General features: G+C 44.3%; 1 pseudogene; it reads right to left on the bottom strand.

Moving 5' to 3' along the window:
- Positions 1-22,234: 22,234 nt before the first annotated feature.
- LOC136495712 (9-cis-epoxycarotenoid dioxygenase 1, chloroplastic-like) lies at positions 22,235-23,168 on the bottom strand (annotated as a pseudogene).
- Positions 23,169-24,815: the final 1,647 nt, after the last annotated feature.

Raw genomic sequence — 24,815 nt, 5'->3', positions numbered from 1 at the left:
GCACTCTCTCCGGCACACCTATTGCATGAATGCGCAAGATAAATATCATGGATGCACATGACGAATGTCAGGGATGCTCAGGGAATGCACATATTTGCTATAGTTTGCATATTCCAACTTAAGCCCTATTCAAATCACTTTACTTACCAAGTTTATACAACCTAATGTATAATTGCTCATCTTCAGTTAATGACCTAGCACCTGCACCTAAGCATATTCTCAAGTTAGGCTAACCCCTAAACAATCAACGAGAACATTGCAACAAGCATACACTCAAGCATTTGTATTTCAGCAAAATGAAGACTATATAGCAGTACAGTAAACTAGCCATAACTAGAGATTTATAAATCCAAATGACATGCAACAAGACAATTTAGAAAGCTTATGAAATTGTCTACAATTCATTTTCAGACCTCAAAGCATGATTCAAACCTTTACTAGGTCGAAATCCTCAATCAACAGAACTCTGTCTTCCCAAGGCAGAGAGTAGGCAAAACTGGAACCTAACTTTAAACAGCTGTAGTTCCTAAACTACTAGGCCAAATGCCCTCAAATTTTGACAGGAGCTAGATACATAAATTATCCACAACTTTTGTATTCATCATATTCGCAGCAAACCAAAATATCATGGGGAACTTTATAAAGTCCCCAGATCTGTCCAGAGAGACCTCATGCCAACAAGTAATTATTAACTTGTGATGCAACCACATAACTGGACCAAACTAACTTTACTCACATCTTACATATATCACAAGAATACCAGAAAGTAGGGTGTTCATCACCAAAACATTTCTTTTAATACCTTTCTTAATTTATTTCATTAATTAGAGGAAATGGTAAACCTATATGAAAACTACACCATTAAATCTACAAAAATTACAGTAGATACTACATAATCTAAGTAGACTACCATAAAAATTTCACACCATTTGAGTAAGTATAATAGCCTACATAAAAATGATAAGGCATAATGGCTTAAAATGGCATAATTAGGAAACCTTAGTGAAATGTGTCAAGCAACAGATTTCATATTTTTCCTAGCATCCTTAAGGTACTAGGATACTACTCACAAAGTTTCATGGTCATAGGATTTCTAGATAATTTACAAAAATTCACTCAAGTATCAATCAATGATAAAAGGAAATTCTATAACTCAAAAACCCTACATGCAATGACTCTCAAATTTTAACCAGAGCTTCTACTAACCAAGACTAGCTTACCCACAAAATTTCATAATTTTTGGATCACAGAAACGCAAGATATAATTCAAATAAGTTTGCATGCATTTGAAAACGCATTTCAAGTTCCTATTTAATTCATCCAAAATTTCTACATCATGTGTTCATATCATATTTTTCTTAAATACTAGACCTCACTGTGAGTCTAACAAAATTTTAATCACATCATTTGGATCTACACATTTGGAGATACAAAATTCAAAAAACAGCATTCAAAACTGGAAATTTGAACTAGCTTTTGAATCAAACAGTCACTGACACTTTCTTTTTGCAGAAAAGCATAAGTAATAATGATCAACTCTTAACCTAAACTAGCAGTGACTTTTAGCCATTAACCTGTCATCTATATTAGCACCTGTACTAAGCAATCATTTTATTAGAGTGCAAACATTAATAACCATATCAGGTATACATTGTGGCAACCTTATCATCATCATCCATTTAACCATATCATTAAATTAATTGAATCTACGTTGCCGCTGCTCAGTCAAGTTCTCACTATCTGGGAGAGACGGCAATTCGAATCGATTCCTATCCAGCTAGAGGGTTATTCCTAAACACAAACCCTGCTTCCTCCGTCAGGGTCACAAACAAGTCACCTTTGGTACGATTCAGGAGTCACGAGTCCGAACAGATCGACATTCTCAGAGAACCACTCTGCCAAGGTTGTTTGGGACTCTAACCCGCCTTGGACTTATGCCAATGGCTCTCCGCACATCCTTACTACCTCCAGAATACACGCCACTGCTCGTGTCCCCGGCCTGAGTCGAGCTACTAGGCTTCACGGTCGGAACGACTTATCTGGCCAGCTAAGTGTTAGGCTGCGTTCAATATGACATAAGGACATACAGCATATCGGTCCTTAAACGACTCAGACAGAGTCACTATGTCCAAACCTACACAAGACTCCGCCCGGTCTTAATTCATTATTAACATGGTTCTTTTCCATGATAGAAAATATAGCCAACCGTGATCCACCTCATCCTAAAGCTCGCAGGTGACAGGAAATCACCTGACTTCTACCGCACTAAGCATGGCTAAGCATTTAACACGTTACTCAACTTAATAGGATTCCAGTGCGATATCTGGACAAGGATGGATATATAATGCAGCAATTGGTTTCAACCAATTCCTAAACTTAATGCATCATCAACGAATAAAAGATACTCAATGTATTTGTAAAAACATGGGAGGCTTAATATGCTCCGAGGCTTGCCTTTCAGGAACAAGGAAGGCTGGTGGTCAGGGCACTCGGGCAACTCCTCCGCGGTGGCTACTTCGTCGGCTTCCTGCACCTCGGGCTCCTCCGCCTGGTTGGATCCCTCAAACTCCAGCAACAGCACTCCCTCCGGCACACCTATTGCATGAATGCGCAAGATAAATATCATGGATGCACATGACGAATGTCAGGGATGCTCAGGGAATGCACATGTTCACTGTAGTTTGCATATTCCAACTTAAGCCCTATTCAAATCACTTTACTTACCAAGTTTATACAACCTAATGTATAATTTCTCATCTTCAGTTAATGACCTAGCACCTGCACCTAAGCATATTCTCAAGTTAGGCTAACCCCTAAACAATCAACGAGAACATTGCAACAAGCATACACTCAAGCATTTGTATTTCAGCAAAATGAAGACTATATAGCAGTACAGTAAACTAGCCATAACTAGAGATTTATAAATCCAAATGACATGCAACAAGACAATTTAGAAAGCTTATGAAATTGTCTACAATTCAATTTCAGACCTCAAAGCATGATTCAAACCTTTACCAGGTCGAAATCCTCAATCAACAGAACTCTGTCTTCCCAAGGCAGAGAGTAGGCAAAACTGGAACCTAACTTTAAACAGCTGTAGTTCCTAAACTACTACGCCAAATGCCCTCAAATTTTGACAGGAGCTAGATACATAAATTATCCACAACTTTTGTATTAATCACATTCGCAGCAAACCAAAATATCATGGGGAACTTTATAAAGTCCCTAGATCTGTCCAGAGGGACCTCATGCCAACAAGTAATTATTAACTTGTGATGCAACCACATAACTGGACCAAACTAACTTTACTCACATCTTACACATATCACAAGAATACCAGAAAGTAGGGTGTTCATCACCAAAACATTTCTTTTAATACCTTTCTTAATTTATTTCATTAATTAGAGGAAATGGTAAACCTATATGAAAACTACACCATTAAATCTACAAAAATTACAGTTGATACTACATGCTCTAAGTAGACTACCATAAAAATTTCACACCATTTGAGTAAGTATAATAGCCTACATAAAAATGATAAGGCATAATGGCTTAAAATGGCATAATTAGGAAACCTTAGTGAAATGTGTCAAGCAATAGATTTCATATTTTTTCTAGCATCCTTAAGGTACTAGGATACTACTCACAAAGTTTCATGGTCATAGGATTTCTAGATAATTTACAAAAATTCACTCAAGTATCAATCAATGATAAAAGGAAATTCTATAACTCAAAAACCCTACATGCAATGAGTCTCAAATTTTAACCAGAGCTTCTACTAACCAAGACTAGCTTACCCACAAAATTTCATAATTTTTGGATCACAGAAACTCAAGATATAATTCAAACAAGTTTGCATGCATTTGAAAACACATTTCAAGTTCCTATTTAATTCATCCAAAATTTCTACATCATGTGCTCATATCATATTTTTCTTAAATACTAGACCTCACTGTGAGTCTAACAAAATTTTAATCACATCATTTGGATCTACACATTTGCAGATACAAAATTCAAAAAACAGCATTCAAAACTGGAAATTTGAACTAGCTTTTGAATCAAACAGTCGCTGACGCGTGGGACCCGGTTGTCAGCCAACCGCACTCATCAGCAATACAGAACAGAGGAGGCGGCGTTCGATGGCGCGGCGGTGGTCTAGCTCGCCGACGGCGAGGACTCCGGCGACACCACGGCCACCTACGTACTCTACGTGATGAGAGGAACTGATTGGTGCAAGTGGCACGACCTAAGACCTAGCGGAGGTGGCTCGTCGCCGGTGATGGCGGCACGGCAAAGCTCCAGCGCGAGGTGCCGGCGACGACGGGCCATGGCTACCTCGACTGAGCTTGGTACGAGCTTCAGGAGGTCACTACTATGCTACACAAGCAAAGCAAAGAGGATGGGAAAGCCTTGGTGGTAGTTGGCCGCGTAGAGCTCCAACTCCGACGAGACCCCATCATGGCGGGCGGCGGTGGAAACGGCCAATGCGCCCTTACCAAGACCCAATCGACTCGGCTAAGCGGTGGAGAAGGTAGAGGGGGACACGGCAGAGCTATTGATGAGCTGGCAGACGTGTTTTTGCGGCGGCGAGCGAGCTAGGCGATGCCGCGGCTTGGTCAGCAATGGTGGAGCTGCTGTGGCTCTGTTGCTACGCGTGGTGGAGGCGACTGGAACGCAAAATCGACAGGTGAACTGGTCGGGCAGGTGCGTGGGTGGGTTCATGTCATGGCCGGCCGTGCTAGGATGTCCACAGCGCGTGGCAGCGTGGTCAGATGGCCAGCGACGGGTGGCACCACGCGGCGTTGGTTGTCTAAAAACGGTCAGGTACTGTAGCTTTGATTCAGCGAAAACGATCAGCCTGACAGCCAAGATTGACAGCGTTTGATCTCTTAAACCATGATGAATTAGTGGAAGCAATGTACATGAAAGTTGTAGAGCCAAGATAGGGCTCCAACAATGCTTGAGAAATCAATAGCTAATTCTCAATGGATCAAGAGTTGTATCAAGCCAAAGTTGAGTTCATGAAACTAAAACTGCAACAAACACTTAGAAATATTTTCAAGTGTTGAATCAGATTTCAATTCTGACTTGTGGGCCATTTTTTAGCATGTTGTGCACATTTTCATGACTTGGCTCCTAAACAAAATTTGTTTCTTATAAAATTTGCTACAACTTTGCTTTAGGTTGCTCAGACATGTAAACATCCTAAGCTACACTTTTTAAACAGTCAAACCAAAGGGGTTTAGGGGTCAAAACAAGTCAAACCACTTTTGAAATCCTATCTAGGCAACATGACCAATATGAACAATGTTCCAAATGGCATTCTAGGTGTCACTAAGTTGTTTAAGAGAATTATTAGCCACACCACACCTTGGTCACACAAGAATCAAGCATCGTATGTACTGAAATAATGAAAAACACATGAAATGTTACAATTGTTTCATAGTCATGTTTCACATGTTTCATGATCTTGTTGCATGGTACTAACTAACCATATTTCACTAAAGTGAGTTGCACATGTTGCACTTAAGTGTTGCACACTTTTCATTTCATACAAGAAACAACACACATGAAATATGCAACATGTTGCAATGTTTTGAAATCATGTTTCATGTGATATAAGCTTATGAATGAATGAATGATGCTCATGTTCATGAAATGCAAGTGCAAATATAGAAGCTAAACACCTGGGGTGTTACACCGGCCAACTCTTTATGGCTTCAATTTCCATCTCGTCCACCTTAATTCCCTATGGAGTTACAACATAGCCAAGAAAAGAAACTCAATCTGTGCAAAAGATGCACTTCTCAAGGTTACCAAATAAACATGCATCACGTAAAGCATTAAAAATAGCACGTAACTGATCTATATGTTCATCAAAAGACTTGTTGTAAATCAATATATCATCAAAGTAAACTACCACAAAATGACCAATAAAAGCTCTTAAAACCTCATTCATTAAGTGCATAAAAGTGATAGGTGCATTTGTCAAACCAAAAGGCATTACTAACCACTCATACAACCCGAATTTGGTTTTAAACGTAGTTTTCCATTCATCTCCAAGTTTCATTCTAATTTGATGGTAGTCACTTCGCAAGTCCATCTTGGTGAAAATTATAGAACCACACAACTCATTAAGCATGTCATCTAGCCTTGGAATAGGATGACGATACCGAATAGTAATATTATTGATGGCTCTACAATCAACACACATACGCCAAGTTTCATCTTTCTTAGGAACCAAAAGTATAGGAACGGCACAAGGATTAAGGCTTTCACGTACATACCTATGGTCCAAAAGGTCTTAGACTTACCGCTGAATTTCCTTAGTCTCCTCGGGATTGGTTCGATAGGCAGCACGGTTGGGCAAGGTTGCTCCTAGAATCAAATCGATTTGATGCTCTATCCCTCTCATAGGTGGCAGCCCCGGGGGTATCTCAGCTGGAAAATGTCCTCATACTCCTACAAAAGGTTAGTGACAGCAGGAGGCACCGAGCTAACAATATCATCAAGCAAAAACATAGCTCATTTGCGTACCAAAGCATAGCAAATATCATTATCAGAAATTTTAGCAAAGTCATATTTTGTTGGAAGCATAACACCACCCTTCAATTTAATCCCCTCAGCCTTAGAAATAGATGTAGACTTGTCCTTTTTAGGTGGGAGAATAGAATTAGCAACTTGCTAATTTTAGATTGAACATCATTCAAACTAGCAGCGCATTCTCTATCAGCTTGTATAATTTGAGCAGGGGTCAAAGGTATCAAAGTAATTTTCTTTCCTTTATGCTCAAAGGTGTATTTATTACTTCTACCATGGTGTGTAGCATCATTATCATGTTCCTAAAGATGACCCAATAAGAGTGAACTAGGCTTGCATAGATGCCGCATCATAATCAATAGAATCAGCATAACAACCAATGGAAAATGAAACTCTGCAAGTTTGTGTTACCTTTGCTTTTCAGAATCATTTAGCCACTGAATATGGTATGGATATGGGTGTGGGCGTGTGGTCAAGCCAAGCTTCTTGACCAAATCAGAAGTCACTAAATTATTGCAGCTACCTCTATCAATAATGACACGTGCTCGATGGTTGCTGATGACGAAGAAAATCTAGAACAAGTTATGGCGTTGTAGCTTCTCAGGTTGCTGGACTTGTGAGCTGAGCACCCGTTGTACAATGATGCTCCTATAGGCCATCGTGGCCTCATCACCAAGAACTTTGTCATCCTCCTCATCTGCATCTTGGTCTTCTTCATCCTCAATGTCAGAGGTGCTGATGTAACCATCTTCTATAGCAATATATGCCCACTGACTTGGGTAGTCTTTCTGCACATGGCCAATGCCATGGCAGCAGTGGCACTAAATGCCCAAAAGTGTGTCCCGTCGATGCAACGGATGAGGCACTCTTGGTAGGCACCCTGCAAAGAATTTTTACCTGAATCTGAAGGTCGTGCGGGAGGTGCCTTAGGTGTAGCGATAACTCCAGAGGCTGTTGGTCGCTTGCTCACTGGTGGAGGCGCCCGAAAAGTGGTTGGCTTGGTCAGCCCCGAAGATGGTGCTGAGCGTGGCGTGTATGTGGTGCTGACCTTACTCTTGCTCTACTGTTCACGCCCCTGTAATTCCTTTTCTACAAGCATAGCAAACTGAAACAACTGGTTGATAGTGTTCAATTCTTTATAATCAACAATGTCCTGAATCTCGCGCCTCAAACCCGAATAAAAATGACAAATGAATCTTCGTTCCCCTCAACAACACTACAACGCATCAATTCCTTTTGGAGCTCACCATAGTAATCCTGTATAGATTTATCTCCTTATTCTAAATGCATCAATTTCTTATGCAAGTCTCTATGATAATAAGGAGGTACAAAACGATCATGCATAGCTACCTTAAGTTCTTCCCACGAACTAGGTAAAGCATCCTGTGCAGCTAGCCCATTTCACCAAATAATGACAAAATCCTTAAACTCGCTAGTAGCTTGTCGAACTCTATGATGCTCAGGCACAAGGTGGGCGCTAAACTTTTGTTCTACTGTCATCTCCCAATCAAGATATCCCTTAGCATCATAATGACCCAAAAAAGATGGTATTGCGAACTTAATCTTAGCATAAGGATAATCGGGCACACTGTGATTATTACCTTGATGGTGGTGGACACCACCCATACCTGTCGTGTTGTGGCGAAGACATCAGTCGTAATCTTGCTTGCTGGAAGGCTGCTCGATCTATGTTCCCACTAGCATCATGCACCGTGTCTTCTAGCAAGAGACCATCAGTGTTGCTGCCGGAGGCGTCGTTATTGCCCGCCACAAAGGTTTCCTATTCAGTAACCTTGTCAGTTAGTGTGGAAATTTCGTTTGTCCAATCTCTTCATGTTGTTGCCAATGTTGAGTTCAATGAGTGCGTCAGTGACGTCCTTCCTGACGGCCTCATTCATCCTTTTTTGGGCATCCTCTACAACAGCTTGCAGTTGCTCTTGGCTGACATACTCGTTGAAACCCATAGGATTGTTATCTCCAGTCTGATCACCTCCTACCATTAGTAAACACAAAAATAGGAACAAACGGTGAAAGTTATCCCTACCAAATGACTACACGGTTGCAGTTATAGTGGTGTCACATTTTCACAGCAAGTGGAAGCATCTTACCAAGCTCTTACAAAGTTTTTACCAACCCAAGTAGTGGGCGGTACAACCGGCGGCTGGTTCGTGATACCTGTGAGGCAGTGGTACCGAGATTGTAAGGCCCTTTTTCTGTACTGATCTAAAGAGTTTGTGGAGCTTGAAAGGCACACAAAGAATAATATGTACATCTGGCACACAAGTCAGTAACAGAAAGTAATGCTGAATTATAGTCCAAAGTACTTGTTCTCGTTGCTGGTCTAAAATGTTTCAAGTACCAGGTGTGTGACAAATAAGTATGGAAGATAGCAAGGTGAGAGGTGTGTGAAAAATAAGTATGGTGGATAGCAACAGCAACACAAACAAGGAACAAGACAGCATACAGCTAACATAGCTCACTTTGGCCTTCTCTATGTGCTCCTCTAGATATTGTTCCTCTTTTGTCCCTCTCTTTTTTCTATTTTTTGTGCTGTCGTTGTTTTTTGGAAAAGTTTAACTTTTCTTTTATTTATTTTTTTTTGATATTTTTCCTTCACTTAGGAGCACAAAAGAAGTAACCACAGAAAATATGAGCTTAAACAAGTGAAAGATGTGGTCTGTGGAAATTTCAGAAGACGTGCTCAAAATCGACAAAAAGCTTGTGACCACAAAAAGAGGATCTTGTGACCAGTTTTTTACCAAATTAAAATTTTTTGACCCCAACAAAGCGGAGGATGGATGGATCCAAATATTTTTTTTCTGATCAATTTTGATATATGGAATATCGAAATCCGAGTTTGTATGCGAAAACTATACCAGTTTTAAGAATTAGCTCCGAATTAGAGGACAAAACTGGAAACAATGTGCGCAAAATTGGTCATAGCAGCAAGGATTTGATGGAAACAATGGGGGAAAACACACAAACTGGACTCTAACATGACCTAATCAGCAACAAGACCTCGACTAGGACACAAACTTAACACGATGGACTCTGAAAACCGAAATATGCAATGCTTTTCGCGAACGATGTAGTGCTAGTTGATGAAAGCCGAACAGGAGTGAATCAGAAACTGGAGTTATGGCGAGAGACTTTGGAGTCCAAAGGTTTTAGACTCAGTAGAACTAAAACGAAGTATATGAGATATGACTTCAGCACTACTATTCGGGAGGAGGAAGATATTAGTTTGGAAGGTCAAGTAGTGCCTAGGAAGGATACCTTTCGATATTTAGGATCAATGCTACAGAGAGATAGGGATATCGATGAAGATGTTAGCCATAGAACCAAAGCAGGGTGGATGAAGTGGCAGGCAAGCATCTGGTGTCCTATGTGACAAAAGGGTACCACAGAAGTTAAAAGGCAAGTTTTATAGGACGACGATTATACCTGCTATGTTGTATGGTGTAGAATGTTGGCCTACGAAAAGACGACATGTTCAATAGATAAGTGTCGCGGAAATACGTAGGTTGCAGTTGGATTTGCGGTCATACAAGAAGGGATCGAGTTCAGAACGATGATATATGTGATAGATTAGGGGTAGCACCAATTGAAGAGAAGCTTGTCCAACACCGGTTGAGATAGGTTTGGACATGTCCAACGGAGACCTCTAGAGGCACCGGTGCATAGTGAAATCCTAGGCCAGGATAGTAACGTGAAGAGAGGCAGAGGAAGACCGAAGTTGACTTGGGTAGAGGCAATAAAAGGAGACTTGAAAGGATGGAATATACCCAAAGACTTAGCCTTAGATAGGAGTGCTTGGAAGACAGCTATTCACGTGCCTGAACCTTGATTGCTTCTGCTGGATTTAACTCTAGCCTACCCCAACTTGTTTGGAACTTAAAGGCTTTGTTGTTGTTGTTGTTATGTCGCAGAAGGTTCTAGGACAGAAAAAAAAACATGGCACTGGACTATAGGACGAATGCGAACCACTCAAAACTAGGGGATAAATGTGAACCTGACGATATACCTTAGCTCTGATTCCACTTAATGGGAACGGGGATCCCGATCTTCCGTCTAGTAGTGATAACTATCGTTGTGGCGAAGAATGACACACCGATCTGGCTTCAGGTCAAAAGATCGAACTCTGTAATCTTAGCACCACAACTCCTCTGGTTATCAATCGAGACATGGATCCAATTGACCTCGCCAAGAAGGCTAATCCCTGCCTGGGCAACAAAGAACACAAGCAAAAACAAGAAAGAAAGCAACCAAATTACAGATGAATGATTAATCTCACGAAGTTAGGGTCTCACAAACCGAAGAAAAACAAAACTATTCTTATTAATCTAAGCAAAACCCAAAACCTAATGACGGCGGCGGCGTATGATTATAAAGGTCTTAGGGTCGTCACCTACCCTAGACACGCCCCCTAATGGGCCCAAACACGATACACGGTCCAGCGGACCAAAAGACGGTGTCGCAGCACCTGATAGATTCTGAACTCTAACTTGTTTCGACGATTTCCGTTGATTTTGATGGCCTTTTGATGTGAGATCACTTGGATTGGCTTCCTTATCAAATTAGCTTTCCAACCATATGTGGATCGTCGAAAACTGGAGTCCGGATGCGTCCTGGGTGACCAGTTTAAGGCAGACTGGTCCTAGAGCCCGAGGCAGACTCGAAATCATGTTGGACCGGGCCTCCGGTTTCTGTTGAACGTCCTTACTGGTCATCAATGCCTCCACCTCCTCCTCTAAGTCCCTCATGACCCTCTCCAATGTTCCTAATCAAGATAACATCATTAGGTAGTAGTCTATTCTCAAAAGTATGAAAATGATCGCTTAAGAACGAGCTCACCTCTAAATTGAGTTGACGCATTCGAGCTCGGGTCATTGGACCTTGCATGACGGTTGGAGGATCAGCGGGTATATCCGAAGGAGTGATGTCCTCATCACAAGGTGTATCAGTAACTTTTTTTAGATTCTCAAATCTATACGGGAGTTTGGTGAGTTTAATCCAAAACGTGCAACAAAAGAATTATTGTTAGTTCCAATCATTTTTTTTACAACAATCATGGTGATATTATTGATGAAACAAAATGGTTTGGATACAGCAAGGAACATAATATGGATTAAAAAAGTTGCAGCAAGAGTTAACAAAGCCACTATAATTCATGATTTGCTTAGTGCTACATACAAGAGAGCATGAGTACGTGTGTGCGGGCATACTTAACATCTTATGAATCATAAAAACTCAAATTGAACTAAATGAGCGGCATTCACAATAATGCGTAAACATATTTCGCCAACTAATAAATGCTAAACTTCTAAGCAAATCACAAAGATATATAAACCCATTTTCTTCAAGTAGGATTTAAACTTTTTTGGGGGGAACTTAGGATTCGAACTAATTAATACTTCCTCCGTTCTAAATTATAAGTTGCTTTAATTTTTTGGTACATCTATTTTGCCATGCATCTAGATAAATAATGTCTAGATACATAGCAAAATGGATGAACAACAAAAGTCAAAGTAACTTATAATTTAGAACGGATGAGTAATAGCCAAAAGAATGAAGAGCCCTGTGTAACGCCCCCTAAGGAATAAGGATGCATACACCACAAATGCATCGACCCATTATGTTCCTATCTAAAATGCTATGTTAATGAGTGAAATTAAAAATATCAACGTGGGACTAGAATATCTGAAAAGTAAAATGACACAAGAATTATAGAAAATTGGCATATGAAAATGAAATTAATATAACTTTTCTTTTTAATGAAATGTCAAAAACAATTCACTATCTAATTTCTAAGTCGATTCTCAGCACTACCGGAATCAGTAGGTAAGTCGAGTGCAAGAGGGTTTGCCGAGTGCAATCCATCGGGCACTCGACAAACAAGCTCTTTGCCGAGTGCTGTAAAAAAGCACTCGGCTAAAATAATTGCACTCGGCAAACGAGGAAAAAAAACACTCGGCAAAGTTCGACAATCGGCAAACTAGAAAAAAAAACACTCGGCAAAACTAGGCACTCGACAAAAAGCTTGTGTCAAATTAAGATTACTGAAAGAAGTTTGCTAACAGAAAAGAAAACAAGAAGAATTATGCTAAGGAGGTCATAACCTATCTCGGTGTGCTTTAATTGATTTTTAGTAAGCTTGCTTTATTTTTGTCACTTTGGCGTTGTAAAATGTCAAAGGTTGTTGTAATTCTAGCCTGTGATTTACCTGACCTTTTTCTACTAAAAAATACTTGACATGCTTGACCGTTTACTAGTGTAGTCAACGTAAATACTTTTATTTATGATTATGTAGCAGTGAGGTTAGCACCGTACCACCTCCGAAATTACTCCATGCATTTCAAACTGTAAGTAATTTTAGTAGTTGTAAGTCAAACTCATCTACCTTTGATGAAGTTAATACAAAATTGCATTAACATCTATATATGTACTATAAAATATATTTCATGGTGTATCTAATGAATCTTGTTTGATGTTATAGATGTTTGTACATTTTTCTATAAACTTGTTTAAATATAGAAAAGTTTGACTTAGAACAAAACTAATAAAACGATTTACAAATTAAAGAGTATTACCTTGGACAACAACATGGTCATTGGCACATCTGTGTACCACAAGATACTAGTACAAATAATATAGGGAATATGTAACAAAGCTCTATATTTCAAAAATACATTGCGAGACAAATATATATCCATACATAAGATAAAACTCTTTTATGTGATTGATTGAAAGGAGTGAACTCTATAGGTTGCTTATTATTAGGTTCGTGTATGTTTACATACATTTATGCACTTATTACCAGATCATCTGCCAACGTCATTATTCAGATTGAATCCCATCAACCCTCTACTGTTATTACTACTTATTTGTGGTTCAATAGTGTTCGGCTGTTCACTTGCACAGTAGGATTTAGATTATTTCGGATGATTCAATAGTGTTATGTGAGAGAGAATAAGCTGAAACAAGCTGAGAAGTGAATAGCCGAACACGCTGAGATGGGTTGATCTAAACTTTGTTTTTGCCAAGAATTTCTAGTCGTAAGGAGCAAAATTAATGACATGCGTGAACAAGATGATCTTGACATCAAATTACGACAATGTATACCAAGCAGTGTATAATTTTTTTTTACATTGTTCTGATTTTTATGACTTGCCCCGTTTACCCATCCATCCCGGAAGCATAGTTCCAGCACTTCGACTTTAGGAATGCACTGGAAGAAGGATTCCAGTCTCTCCTGGCTCTGCCTGGAATTCAAGGAGCTCAAGTCCACGAACCGGAGGGTCGTCCTTGCCGTGCCGCTACGGTATATCCATGGCGCTGTACCCCGGCACACCAGGGTCGCCAGTCCTTGGGGCGTTGTCGACAGTAAGGCAGAGCCGATCGCACTTGTGGATCACCAGCCTCTCCATGCTCGGCGTGTTGACGAGTCTGACGTCCTGGAAATTGCAGGCCGACAAGACGAGCTCCCCGAGCTTCGACGCCGGCGACAGGTGCAGCTTGAACGCCAGTGCCTCGACGCCGCCAGCGAAGTTGCACGATACAAGGCGCAGGAACACGAGGTCACGGCACGATTGTAGGAGGTCGTTGAAGTAGCTCCTCGGGAAGACAGCCTTGACCCCCTGCGTGATCTCGATGGTGAGCCTCGACAGGGCGGGGAACAGCAGCCCGTAGCCACCGCCGCTCTTCGTCAGGCAGTTCTTGACGTGAAGGGTCGCGAGGCGGCTGTCCGTCAGCCGCAGCGCCTCGATGAACTCCGGGTCCGAGATTTCGTGGGCCCCGGACGCCGCCACGCCGCGTGGGAAGGCGTAGATGGCGAGGCGCTCGAGCTGGGGCCAGCGCAAGGCTGAAGCGACGCCCGCGAATTATTTTTTTAATTTTAACATTTTTTTAAACTAATTTGAAATTTAATATGGTCGATTTTTTTTTAAAACTAACACTTTTGACCTCGTCTATTCCATCGCGCGGCCAAATGCCTGTGCCGCGCCATGCATGGTGACGCGGCAGAGGGCTGACGTGGTGGCGACCGGAGTCGCTGACCGCTGACGGGGCAGGGCCTGCCGCGCCACCGATCTTGGCGCGGACACTGCCGCGCCCTGATCCGTGGCATAGCAGAGCCGAATAAAACCGGCTGCCGCTGCCCGCGTCCGCCAGTGGCCGAGCAGCCGCCGTTGCCCGAGCAGCCGCCATTGCCCGAGCAGCGCAGCAAGGCCGCCGCGTCCATCCGCGTCACCCCGCCGCCGAGCACAGCACGGCCGCCGGCCGCCCGGTGCGGCCGCCGAGCCCCCACGCCGGCGCGCCACCCCTCCGGCCATGCACGGCGGCTGCCCGTCGAGGACTGCGCCCGCGCCTCTCGGCCCGGTCTAGCGCGCTGCAGCGAGGTACTCCTCTAATAGGTAGTAAAATTATTACAGTATATTTAGTATAGTTAGTAAAGTTATTTAGTTTAGTTAGTATAGTTAATATAGTAAGTTAGTATAGGTAGTAAAGTTAGATAGTTTAGTTAGTACAGTTATTAAGTCTAGTTATACATTGGATTTAGTCTAATTAGTTGTTTCTTTTAATGCTTTTGCAAATGGATTGTTGTGGTAGAGTTTTGTATGGAGGAAGTGTTAGGAGAGAAGATGGTATGTTTGAGGATATGGAAGATGAATTGGAATGATTTGATGAACCTTCTAACTTCAACGACCTTTATGTTCTGTTTAAATGCAAAGTTTGACTGGTAATTTCACACTGAATGGGAGGTTTGATACTAGGAACACTAGGGCACACTATGTCCTCATGCTCTTGCGCGACCCTACTCACTAGTCCCGCTACACTAGGGTTGTTCAAGGTTCCAATGTGCCTATGGCTGAGGTGGTGGTGGAGAATAGGTATAGGATGCAGGGTTTTCAGGACGGCCCGTTCATTGACAGTGTTAGAGGCAATGAGCAAGAATTGGGGGTTGAAGGGGGAGCAACTCAGGGTAACATGGATTTGGATAGTCAGTTGACGCAGGAGCAGTTTCATTCAATTGCAGTAGGTTGTATAAGCAATGACTTCGATGTGAATGATTTCGAACGGGAAGAGGAGGAGCAGGAGGACTAGGATCAGTGATGTAGTTAGCAGTAATTCAGACGATTCTGATGACGGCCAAGGAGGTACAGATGCTACGCCAACAGCGGCTGATGCCATGCAAGTACCTGGTTCATACTATAGCCATTACCAGTACCAATTGAGGTTTTGCATGGTGTCCAGGCTCAGGGTATACTAGTCACAGATTTGGCTATAGATGATACCCCTATGATTCATGGGCTAGAATTAGCTGAAGCGCAACAGTATGTTCCACCACCACCATACACAGCGACTGAGCTTGAGCAACTAAGGTCCAAGAACATACCTTTTATGGTCAGTTCCGAACTATAGGGATGTTAGCATGACGGATATGACAGTTTATGATACCAAGTCTTCAGTTGTGTAGGAATTTATTGTATAACCATGAGAAAGAAACCCTTAGAAAGGGGATGATATTCAACACAATGTCAGAGATGAAACTCTTCCTTCAAGACTATGTTGTGTACCATCATAGGCTGTACACCGTCACTCATTCGGACCAGGAGTTGAGGTACCACGTGATATGCAAGAATGGTTGTTTGTGGAGGTTAAATGCACGAAAGAACAGACAGAGTGATGGCAAGTGGAGGATAACTAAAGTTGTCGAACCCCATACTTGCCTAGATAATAGGGGGAAGGAAAATCATCAGCAACTCACTGCACGTTACCTTGCCCGTCGTATATTAGGGCTCGTTAATGATAATAATGACATCTCGGTGTCTTCTTTACAACAGTCCATATCTAGATTCGTTAGGTACGATGTGACGTACAAAAGGCTTGACGTGCTAAGCAAATTGCTCTGGCAATTTGAATGGGGTACTTAGGAGGAAGCGTACAACAGGGTGCCCCACATCTTTTGTGCAATGCATTACTACAACCCTGGTTTAAAATGATTTGTGGACACTAGAGGATATTTTTTCGGGACCCATTGAGGCATGTCCTCTATCGTGTGGTATGGTCATTCGTGCAAACAGAACATGCATTCTAGTATTGTCGGCCAGTCGTACTTGTTGATGGCACTTTCCTAACAGGAAAGTATAGGGGCACCTTGATGATGGCTGCTGCTATTGATCCTGAGGACCAGATATTACCCATGGCTTTTGCTTTAGCAGAGGGAGAGAACAATGAATCGTGGTCATGGTTCATGCGGCTTCTACGTGTGCAAGTGCTTTGGCTCAACTCGCACTATATGTTTGATCTCGGACCGTCACGCAAGGCTTCTTAATGCTGTAGCTGAGCATATAGATGGGTTCCTGCCTCTAGTACATAGATGGTGCATGAGATACTTTGCCGCTAATTTCTGGCAGGCGTCAGCGAAAACAGGAGGTATATGACAAGGTAAAGGCTCTATGTTGTATACGTACAGAGCACCAGTTCAAGGAGACAAAGAGAGAACTAGACAAGATGGTAAATATAGCGGGAAAGGCCTGGTTAGAGGCGCAGATGGAACATAAGGCTTAGTGGGCGTTAGCATATGACGAGGGGGGTTTCAGGTATGGCATCATGACCACTAACTCCTCAGGAGTCCTCCAACCGTGTATTCACTGGAGTTCGATCGTTGCCTATTTCTGAAATTGTTGAGTTCTCATTTCATAAGTGCAACGAATATTTTATGAAGAGGTAGGAACTTGCGCAGAGGAATATAGCTGAGCAGGGGCGTTTTGGAAAGGCCGGAGCTGAACATTTGAAGGAGGCCAAGGAATTGGCCAAGTAGTACACCGTCGAGCCGTATGGACCCCGCCGCCATATCTTTAGTGTACGGGGCAAGGGTGGCACAAGCTTGGGCGGCGAACATTATGGTGGGCGAAACTACCAAGTTGATCTTGAAAAGGTAGAGTGCAGTTGCAACATTCCTCAGATCATGCATGCCCCTTGCTCTCATTTGATCATGGCCTATAGGGTTCGCGGATACAACTATAAGGATCTGTCATATATGTCACCCTTGTATCTCCGTTTGAGCACCGTTAGTATTTGAGAGATGAGCTTCGAGCCATACCTTGACCCGACACAGTGGTCATCTTATAATGGTTATGACTACGTGCCGCATCTGGATCTAATAAAGGTAGGGAAGGGTAGGAGGAAGAAGAAGCGACTCAAGAGGGGACATGGACGCTATGAGAGGGTACGGCGAAGACATGTACGGCGGGGGAGACTTCAATGAGACCTATGGTAGAAATTTGTGCTCTATTTACAAACAATCTGGTCACAAGGATAAGCCGGCATAGAAGACGAGGGCAGCTGGTGATTTCATATTGTGTTCGTACTGCATAACAAGTAGTTCAAATTTTGCAATGCTACATAATGTTAATCTAAATATTGTTAATTTGAATACTCTAACCCTTTTTTATCAATTTGTAACAGGATGGCCCCTCCCACGACGCACCAGTTGTACCCCTTCTAGAGGTGGAGTACGACGGCCCCCTTCTTCCTACCGGACGACGAGGTTTCTAAGAGGCGTTCGAGGGATCCTTATATTCTAGGGACTTAGTTCATTACGTCGAACTTATGTCGAACGAATATTGTTATCGAAAACTTGCAGACTCATAAACCAATGAAAATGAAATGTGACAACTTAGTCATTCATTTATTTGCTTCATGTTCGTTTTAACTTGCGCACGGATCGGCGGCACCACTTGTAGTTTTGTACAGCACCGACAACAACTCAATTGAAGCTGGATGTTGTCTGTCCGTGTCACTGTCGCGCCGTCGTCTATGGCGTGGCACTGACGCGCCGTTTAGTATGGCGTGGCACTGACGCGCCGTGGACTCTGGCGCGGCAAAACCTGGGCTATGGCGCGGCCGAACCAGTGGGTTACGGTCGAGGTAATTTCACCCGATTACGTTCATTTTAGAAATTTTGAATGCATGATATAAATAGATGTGATCACTTAAGATCGATCATGGGTACAATACATTAGTAGTTCAAATAGAATAAAGCATGGAATTTCTACTACATAATAAAGCATGGCTACATTGATCATTAATAAAGCATGGAACTAACAATCGGCGCATTTTAAAACCCTCAGTCAGAAACATACTGAGTAAGCAACTCATCGTTCGAGTACCGAATCCACAACCACAACCCTGTTGCTGTGGCTAGGCTCACCTGCATTGCCCTGATCTGCCTTTCGCCTGTAGTAAGCGGTCCTCCGCTTCATCTGTAGGTCTTGCGGCCTGAGTGAAGAACGCGTCGTCATCCTCCTCCGCCTACAAGTCCGCCTCTACTAGAGCGATGAGTTCGCTCAGTCTGTCAGTGTCGTCCTCAGCCTCCTCCACCTACAAGTCCGCCTCTGCTAGAGCGATGAGCTCGCTCAGTCTGTCAGTGTCGTCCTCAGCCTCCTCCGCCTACAAGCCCGCCTCTGCTAGAACGATAAGCTCGCTGATTCTGGTAGTGTCGTCCTCATCCTCGTCCCCCTCATTAGACAACATAATCGGTGATTCAACAGGTGCGACCAGCTCGCTTTATGTGCTCATCTAACTTCTTTTCCTCGTACCTTGCACAAGCCACCTCTGCAACATGGTCCTCGCTGCATCCAATCTCTTCATGTATAAAATGCAATCAGTTAGCAACGCGACTATATTACATTTAAAATCAGGCAACAAAAAAAGGCTTCGAAGTACTAACTGACACATAATGAAACAACATTCTCGTTCAAGACCTGCATCTATACTTTTGTCTCCTCCCTCGCCTCTTTCCTTGCCCTCTTCTCCTCTAATGTTATCCGTCTCTTCAATCCCCATTTGACAAGTCCAACGTTGATCGGGTTACAAATACCGCACTGTCTAGCAAACTCACGCATCTTGTCTTTATGATGTTTAACGAAAAGATTGACGTAGTCAGGTCCTATATCCCCTCTTTCATGTAATTACTTGCTTCCCCTTTAGTTCATTCAAGAACTTAGCTTGACCATCATAACATTCCCACCTATATTTTCTAGTGCTCTATTCAAACAATAAATTATATCATATATGTCTTAGTAAAATAAATAAAATACGATTCCATGGTTACTACAAAAATAACCAACCTTATCATAGTCAATCATATGGCCACAATAATGACCTATTCCAAGCTCCGAAAGTACTAGACCGTAGTTGGATTTAACACTATATTCGCACTTGACTGGCGGTGCTTTGTAAATTAACCTTTCTTTCTTCTTTTGCCTTGCTTTTAGAGGTTCTTCGGGCCATTGGTTCTTAGGACCATACAACCACTCCTTGAAACGACACTTCGACATTGAATACACCTAAATAACGTGACATTAGTACATGACTCATATAGCTCAACATTTCAACACATACGCTTTGCACTTACTTCATGTTTGTTTGGACACATAAACTCCAACGTATTGTTAGGGTTTATCACGGCTCGATCTCCGCAATGTCACAGAGGAGGTTCCTCGAGTCGTCTAACTGCGGCTAAATGCTTCTCCTTATCCGTCATTGGAGGGGAGTTAGGGGAAGATGGAACCCACCGCTCGAAGTGTTCTCATAGATGTCGCCCTCTCCACCAATCGTCTAAAAGGAGGTATCTGGGGTTAAACTTGTCTACACCGTTGATTCACCAAAAGAAAAAACATCTCTCATGGATCTACATAATAAAACTTCAACAAAATATTAATAACCTAGTAATACAAATGAAAGAAGAAAAAACATACAGAAACAATTACTTACTATTAAAAGGACGGTCAAAATTAGGGACACGTTCGGGGGAGCCGAGGAATCGAGTCAGCTCGCGCACGTAGGCTTCCATGGTGCGGTCCTCGCAGGTGAAGACCTGCCGGGCGAGCACCCGCCGCGCCTCATCATCCCTGCCCTGTTATCCCTGCCCTGTTGTGCGTCACGGTAGCGATGCAGGGTCACCGCGTACTGCGGCGAGAGGTGATCGCAGATGGAGAAGTCAAATGCGGGGAGCCAGCAGGCGGGGTCGAGCCGCCGCCAGCGCCGCGAAAGCGCGGACGTGGACACCACGGTGCGCGAGTCACCGACGCGCAAGAGGATCGCGACCAGGAGGTCGTCGGGGAGGGTGCAGACCACATCGGCGTGATGGCCGGCGCAGGATCCGCCGGGGTGGCGGTGGCTCCGCTTGAGATTGTGATCAGTGACGTGGTGACCGGGATCCATCGCCTCGATTATTATTATCACTGATGACCAGGCGATCGGGTTCGGGTCTCGTTAGGTTTCTTTCTCGAGGGATGCGAGGCGGGCTTCCATGTAGGGCGTATTTGGTTTCTGCTTCCACTCTGGCCAGGCTTTATGCGCCGCCCTTCCTTGAGACGAGAACGACCTTCCTCCTCTCGGAGACGGTGTCGCCACCGTGCTCCCGTCCGCACTCCCCTTCTTCGCGGAGGAGCAGAGGCGTGTAGTCCGGTTGCTGTGATAATCTATTCAGGCGTGCAGGTGCAGTAGGCTTGGGGTGGTTGCAACCGAATGGCGTGTCTCTGTCTGGATGTGGTGCGCAGAGAAGACGAGGGCGAGGGTGGGGCACGAGCGGGAGGGGGAGGGTGTGAAGGAGCAGAAGAGGATATAATGGTGGCGGCGGGGAACAAGTGGATCAACGGGTACCTGCGCGGGCAGCAGCAGGGCCACGGCGGCGCTCCTACCAGGCCGTCACCGGTAAGGACCGGCTGTGTGCGCGCCCCCGTCCCAGGCGCCCACCCCACCGGCGACGGCAAGTGCGGTTAGAAGAGGGTAGGCAGCAGACGGGACGAGAGGGACCTGCTTGGACTTCATCTCCTCGGCACGCGCCTCAGCCTCGCGATGGAGCTGGCGGAAGACAGTAGCCGCGCCTATCTCCTTCAATTCGAAGCTCTCCTTCTGTTTGACCTCGTTCGATTCGACTCGGCCTGCGGGTAGCGGCTTCGTTTCGTGCTGTGCCGTGTTGTTTGAGCGTGTCCTTTCGGTTTTTGCTCCGGATCTTCGATTGTTGTTTTGGCCATTCGTTGGTGATTTGTGGATTTGTCAAGTCAGGGTCCAATAGAATTAGAACCAACAAGTCGCAATTGGTAAGGGGAGATCTAGATAGAGTGCCCCTGGATCTAGACAGGAGCACGATCGAGATGTCGTGCTCGCCGAGGATGCCCACCACTTATTATCTCGAACGGGTAATCTTACCGATTCAGAGAAGAGGTAACTTTATCAAAAACAAACCAGACAATCAAACAAGCTCTGGGGCTAGCCTGGCTTATACGGTACAGACAACCAAACAACTAGAGGTTGACTTGGTGGAGGCAGGCTAAGACTGCCAAGGCTAGAAGTTGACCAGAAAACCAAACACACCAACCCTATTGCGGATATTAATGTTTCCGACTAACTTGTGTTTTATACGGATTAAGTGCAATTAAGTTTTTTAAGATTAAATGTAATCAAGTTAGTCACATTAAGAATGGTCACTAATGTCTTGGCCTCCAAAATTTAGCGTGATCACGTATGGCCCAAAAAATATTTGTAAAGGTTATATACACTCTAGAACGGATATATATAAGCTAGGGCAAATTTGCTAACGGACACTTAAAATAGAGGTCGTTTGCTAGCGGACACTTAAAGTTGCTGATAATTATGCTGCTGGAAAGCACGTCCTTTATTTTATTCATTTCCACCCGATTGAGTAGAGAGGAAGGTAGGTAAATGTCATTCTTTCCCCCTGCCTCTCCGATGCGTCGCGCGCGTATTTCGGCAGCACGCCGAAGCAGGAGCTCTTGCTCTCGTCCAGCACCACGGGGGACTCGACGTAGAACATCTCGCCGATCTTGAACACCACATGGTGGTCGGGCACCACTGCGAACTGCTCTGTGATGGTGAAGTCACGCACCTGGTACGGGAGGTCGTCCTCGAACATGGCGAGTAGTTGTCCGTGATGGCGAAGTCACGCACCTGGTACGGGAGGTCGTCCTCGAACATGGCGAGTAGTCGCCGTTGAAGTAGACGAGCCCGGCGTTGGCCACGCCCGTCCCACGGGACGGGTCGACTGAGGCCACAGAGTCCGCACACGTAGAAGAGCGCGAGGCGTGCGTTGCCCGAGTGCTCGTGCAGCTCGCCCATGGCCTTGGGGAACACGGTCCTTCCTAGGGCGTGCTCCTGCCGCAGTCTCGCCGTCTCGGTGAAACGGCACGCGTAGGACTCGGCGGCACCATTGCGGATGCAAATCGGGTGCACCATGCCGTCGTCGTCGAACAGGGTGGTGCCCCGTGGCCGGCTCGAAGCAGGGGTTGGTGCCGTTGTGCGTGTACACATCGGAGATGAAGGGTGGAATGCGGCTGGAGATGGGGAGCGATAGCAGGGGCGCCTGCTCGCCGACGGGCGCGAAGTTGCCCACGATTTGCACGGTCGGGTCCTGCCGATCGGGGTAGCACGTGGGGCCGCTCTAGGAAGCTCAGACCTTTCTCGTCCTGGCCGGTTGGCGGCACGGTAGCGGGAGCCGGAGCAGGCGCGGGCGCAATGGGCGCCGCCGGCTCTGGGGGCGCGGCGTAGCGCACGGCGGCCGTCGCGGTGCAGGGCGGCGCGAAGCGAACGGAGCTGCGCATGCCGGTGTGCGATGGAGGAGGAAGGGCAGGATAAAGAAGCAAGGGAGCTCACTGTGAGGGCCTGCATTACTGCTGCTAAAGAGCAGAGTAGTGAGAGGGAAAGGAGAAGAAGAAAGGGGCAAACAGAACATCTCACCGCTGAATAAAATAAGGAGCGCGGTATCCAGTAACATAATTGTCAGCAATTAGAGTGCATTCCAGTAAATGGCTCTATTTTTTTTTGTGTCCGCCAGCAAACGATCTCCACTTTTAGTGTCCGCTAGCAAATTTTCTGTCGCAGAACCGACCAATTTATAAGAATACAAGTATAATGGCAATCCGCAAGCGGTCGCACTGTCATACTTGAATCCATATAAACCCGGTAGTCCGTCGAGTACCACGACGGGTCTCGATAAACGATTTACAACAACCAAGATCGTACAGGATTCAACATACATGCCACATATTACATACGGTTCGTAGATACTTTTTATCTTCAGAGTACGAATAAAAAGTTATTACAAACTGAGTTTGGTAAACAAAGCGGAAGCAAATAAGTTCGAAGATAAAGTTTCCAACATAGTTTGATACAGTGCCAAGCCAGATCACGGTCCACAAAAGCAAAGATAGGAATTACTAAAGAAGCCTGCCCAAGGCTTACTCCTCATCCACAGCGGGATAGAAGCAACTCTTGCAATAACCATGATACACAGTGCCATCTGCAACAATGGGAAAATAAACCCTGAGTACGAGAAGGTACTCAGCTAGACTTACCCGTCATGAACTAGAAATAAAATGACTCCAAGGATTAGGCAAGGCTGTATAAGTGGACGTAACTTGACAACATTTTGCGAAAAAGGCAATTAACCGTTGTACAATTGTGATTCTTTTATCAAGTTAATTATAACTATCCATTTCTAGATTAGCAACTATCCTGTGCCAAACATGTGGTATATCCTTTAGAAGCATACAATAGTAACCATAACAGGTATTGTAATTCCATATTCATCTGAACCATCATGTTTCATAATATAGTTACTACGATGTTGGGACTAGCCAAGTTTCTCACTATCCGGGAGAGACGGCGATTCGAATCGATTTCAACCAGCTAGGAATTTATTCCTAACACAAACCCAGATCTATCAGCCACGATAGTCTTAGGTCACCTTTGGTACAACTCAGGTACACATTTCGTGGGTCCGTACCGCGCCGCACAATCTGGAACACTAGATGCCAGGATGCTCAGGCCAAGCCTGCCCTTGGGCTCAGTCTGATCGTTCCCCGGAAGGAGCGCACAACAGAACGGTTCCCGGCCTGAGTTGAATTACTCGGCTTCGCGGTCGGAACGAGTTATCCGGCCAGCTAAGTGAGAGACATGCGTTCAATCTTGTCAGAAGCGCCAACAACGGTACGGTCCTTAATCGACACAGACGGGGATAAATCCACACCCAAGACCTCCATGTCTTGTTGCTTCTCTATCGACTTCCCGTCCGGTCTCAATTTATTTTTACCACATGGTTCTGTTCTACGATAGCAGATATAGCCAACCGTGCTCCGGTATCCACCTATCTCTCGCAGGTGACAGGACATCAGCCAACTTCTACCGGTCTAAGCATGGCTAAGCATATATTCGATCCTGGACCTATACCGGTTAAAGGGTTAATATCT

The sequence above is a fragment of the Miscanthus floridulus genome, chromosome 12 (genome assembly GCF_019320115.1).
Source record: "Miscanthus floridulus cultivar M001 chromosome 12, ASM1932011v1, whole genome shotgun sequence".
Lineage (NCBI taxonomy): Eukaryota > Viridiplantae > Streptophyta > Magnoliopsida > Poales > Poaceae > Miscanthus > Miscanthus floridulus.
Note: the sequence above shows the minus strand (reverse complement) of the source record. Positions and strands in the feature narration are given on the sequence as shown.